The sequence below is a fragment of the Pomacea canaliculata genome, linkage group LG3 (assembly GCF_003073045.1).
Source record: "Pomacea canaliculata isolate SZHN2017 linkage group LG3, ASM307304v1, whole genome shotgun sequence".
In the NCBI taxonomy this organism is placed as follows: Eukaryota; Metazoa; Mollusca; class Gastropoda; order Architaenioglossa; family Ampullariidae; genus Pomacea; species Pomacea canaliculata.
The window spans coordinates 41,538,657-41,543,095 of NC_037592.1; the positions used below are offsets into that span (position 1 = coordinate 41,538,657).

General features: G+C 47.0%; 1 long non-coding RNA gene across 1 annotated transcript; it reads right to left on the reverse strand.

Annotated features, from left to right (window-relative positions):
- Positions 1-3,008: 3,008 nt before the first annotated feature.
- On the reverse strand, positions 3,009-4,184 carry LOC112559720. Its single transcript, XR_003098357.1, has 2 exons — positions 3,362-4,184; positions 3,009-3,237 (listed from the first exon to the last, which is right to left on the reverse strand). It is a non-coding gene; the product is annotated as an uncharacterized LOC112559720 (long non-coding RNA).
- Positions 4,185-4,439: the final 255 nt, after the last annotated feature.

Here is a 4,439-nt window from a genome sequence, read left to right on the forward strand (position 1 = left end):
GGATGCCATGTCAGAGAAAAGTTATCTTGATCCGTAAATCACAAAAAGGAATCAAGGGAGAGAAACATCACGAGGTGGCGCTGTAGTGGTGTGGGGGGCTTCTTTCGAAATGGTTGAAGGTGGCGGTGGTGGTGGTGCTGCTGCTGTTGTTATTGTTGTTATTTTTGTGGTGGTGGTGGTGTTTGCCTACCTTAGCTTCGTAAGGAATCAGATTTCGCTGCTGTTGTCCAAGGTCTTCAAATCAGCGGCTTCTGTGCTTCTGGAACCTGTAGGTGGCTGCATGGGCATGTCGACAGACAGGAAATGACCTGACAAACAGGAAATGACCTGGCAGACGGGAAATGACTTAACAAATGACCTGACAGACAGGAAAGGAGCTGACAGTCAGGAAATGACCTTAAAGAATGGGCTTGTCATTGATTATCTGAGACTCATCACTCTCGTCCTGACGAGGTTCCTAACGGGTGGACTCATCTCACTCCTTGACTACAAACTGCGCCTGAGTACATCCGCTACCCGTCATGCTCTGCTGCCACACACCACGTGACCACCAACCACAACTCACGCTCAAGCTCGTCGGAAAAACTGTAGAAGCTGTAGAGACTGTCAGGTTTGTGAACAATCCCTCTTTGCTTTCACTCGTTTCCAGAGCGTTCAGTTCCAAAAGTAGATGAAACCTCATCTGATGATTAAGGGTAGAGTTGCTGACTTGTATAAACACTCTCCTGCAGCTCTACCTGGTGTTATGGCCAGTTGATGATTACATTTTAATCGCTGGAACGAAATGAACTGAGGCTGCAGCAAGCTGCTGATGCCAGGCAGCACTCGGGGCCAGTAATTGACTGGAACTGTCGGTGACCCTCAGGTCATTACCCAAGGTAATTGAATACTTTGGGCCAGTCAGTCAGCAGGTGAGGTTTGTGATGAGCTCGCGCACCTGTTGACACAGGTATCCGCAGGAAACTCACACACACACATACACAATGAGACAACAGGTATACGGACACATATACACAAACACACACTCAACAGCTCATCCTGCACATGTTGTCGCTGTCACCCACGCGTTGACGATCACGTGACTGTTGCTGCGTTTGTTTGTCCTCGGCAATGACGAGGCTCACACGCTGACAGAGGGATCTGTGTGTCCTGGCAGGACTGTTGGCTGGCCACTTGCTGTCTGTTTGCGTGGCTGGCCTACAACTTTCCCTCCGTGCTTTTGTGTTTCCGCACCCGATATCCGTTACAACACGGGACTGATGTTTGAATAAAACTCCATAGCTCCATGTAACATGTGTTTTTAAAGTAAATAACATTCCGTAGTTTAAGGTCACGTGTCGTATCTGTGATGGATGACAGATTTCTGGACATTCATCTCTCGCAGTACAAAAGCAAGGGGAGACAATTAACTTTAGGTTCGACATTTTCGAAATTATTAATTGGACAGAGCGCTGGCGTGATTCCCAAGATAGACAAGGACAGGGCAGGGCTCTGCTACATGGTTGCCAAGGCAGTCTCCATGGTGACTAGTTCATCGTGATAAGTAACTCTTCTCTGCTAGTCCATACCTAAACCTAAACAAAAACACCCGCTGCTTACTCACCCATGTGGCGAAGAATGGTCTGTAGTGTCCTTGTTCCATGACAGGCCTTTGACATAAGATGACGTGGACCTCACGTGGACACTTGGCACTGAGGACCAGTCACGTGCACCTTGTCTTGTAATGAATGATGCTGTCAGGGTGTCTAGTGTGGGTGGATGCGCTCATGATGTTTTCAAAGCTCTCACCAACAAACATCACCATGTACAGAAAGAAGTCAACCACACGGATCTGTCCCACGTGAAGACCTCAGCCAATGGGAGTGTTTCAACACATGCTGGTATGTGTACAAACGTGACGTCACGATTGCTCTTATGGTGCATGGTGATGTTTGTATCTTGAAAACAGAATATCTGGGGTGGGGGGATATCCTAATTGAGCTTTTAACCAATCATTAGGCGAAAAGTACACACCAGGTCCAGGACACATCCATAAAGACACTTCTGGAGACGGGAGCTGTGTCACAGAGACACATACCTTGTTCCTGAGGCAGACACCAATGTAGAGGAGGTCGCCATGCGGATTGTCAGGGATGAGCCATCATGTCTGGGAAGGAGGGTGAGCTACTGAAGACAACATGTCAGGGAGTGAGATTGTGTTGAAGACAGGAGACAGCAACAGGAGGCGAGGCGTCCATCCAGAGAGAGAGAGACGAGAAAGGGAAGGAGGACAAGTGAGGTTGTGAAGGAAGAGAGGAGGAAATCTCAACAATGGTGGGTGCATGAAGGTGTTTTTACTCGTCAGAAACACAAGTTGCTTGGCTGCTGCAGTTGTTGCCGCGGTCGTTGCTGCTGGCGGAGTTGGCCGCAGTGAGATGCTGTCGTTCATGGCGCCTGTGGGCTAATATTGCAGCCAATTAATTCGTTTATTGTTAATGCTCCTTCCGTTATATTTGATCGTTTTGCCTTATTATCGTGTGTGGAGTAGCGAGCATGTTTCAGGTCTGAAGTTGCTAGAAAATTACGAAAGTTTTTTTTTTTTTTCGCTGGCAAATTACAGATCGTGGCAATGATTACTTGTAAAAGTGTAACCATCATCATCAATATTCATTTAAAGGTTTGCTCGTCGATATTAGAGTGGTATCAATTAATAATGAAACATGTAATTATGACTGATTGCTTGCGCCTTGCAGAACCTTAGAACAAAACAAGATGGTGAATCGTTGGCGACGACCTGTGGGCGAGGTATGTAAGCATGATTGTTTGTCTGCTTGTCATGAAACACACACACAAACACACACACACACACACACACACACACACCACACACACACACAACACACACACGCACACACACACACACATCGTTCTTGTCATCATTATTCTTTTTTTCTCACCATTGTCCAAATCTCATCAACACAAACAAAAGAAAGACAAACTGGAGGCAGCCTTCAACAAACAACTCGCAGTCACATGTTTGATGCTTTATCCAGTACAGCTCGAGACTAAACATTACATGTTGCCGCCTGTACAAACTTATATTACCAAGCCGAATGCGATGTCAAGGCAACAGAAGAAAATCACATTCAAAGAAAGAAATTGTGCAGAATGTCAGCACACAGTGGACAGTGTAGACTTTGTGGACTGGTCAGCCTCGTGTGGTGGACAGGTGGACCTGTGTGTGGTGGACAGGTGGACCTGTGTGTTGTGGACAGGTGGACTGGTGGACAGGTGGACCTGTGTGTGTGGACAGGTGGACCTGTGTGACAGGTGGACCTGTGTGTGGTGGACAGGTGGACCTGTGTGTGGTGGACAGGTGGACCTGTGTGTGGTGGACAGGTGGACCTGTGTGTGGTGGACAGGTGGACCTGTGTGCTGTCGGTGTCCTGCTGTACACAATAATACTCCCCAAGGCCTCAATGTCATACATAGCATCCTGCCATTTATTACTTGCATAATATGCTGACACAGGTGGATGATGGCTACAAGGCAAGTGAGTACAGAGCCAGTGACAGTGGCATGACAGACAGGTGACATGTCGGACACTACAAGCCTCATGGCAGCCTGTCAGACATGACAACACAGACCTTGTGTCAGCACACCAATGACTACTTCAGACTTCAAATAATGTCTCACATGTTACGAAGTGTTATCATAAAGAAAATAAAATAATAAAATGCGACTGCTAGCGGTGTTGCCAGGCAACAGCACAAACAGCAGCACGCGCACCTACAGCTCACGTGACAGATGGCGCTGGCTCACCTCGCCTCGCAGCTGTTCATGGACAAGCATTGCAAGCTTTTCTAAGACAAACAACGAAGATAAAACACAAGCCAAGGATTACAGTCAACAATGGTCATTATTGTCAACATGCAATCACAGTAACTATTGTCAGTCTGCAATCATGGTAATAAGTGTCAACAAGCAATCATGACAGTTAGTCTTACAGTCTTTGAAGCTCCTCCTTCTTTGCTTTTGTCACCACAGCAGCGCAGTGGACACAGCTGTTAGTGTGACAGCTGTTAGACTTGTGTCTATCAAGCAGTGACCACTACAACTGTGGACATAGTTTTCATCAGAGGTTACAGACCGGGGGTCCTGTTCTTAATCACCTGACTGACAGCCTGAATGGAAAGGGAATCCCGATGTCAACTTGTGGGCTTTTCTCTATCAAAGTGGTAAGTTCACTGTATTTGTGGGTTTGTATCCCGGATGTAAGAGTGGAGACTGCTCAGAGAAAGCCACAGTGTCCAGTGAAAACACTGACACTGTGGAGTCGCAAGGGTCACGTGTCATCAACACATCCTGGTGCTGACGTAAAAACTGAAATGTCATTTTGCTCGATTGCGCATAACAATCCTAGTTATTGGTGACAGAAGCTGACAGAGATAATGGTGACT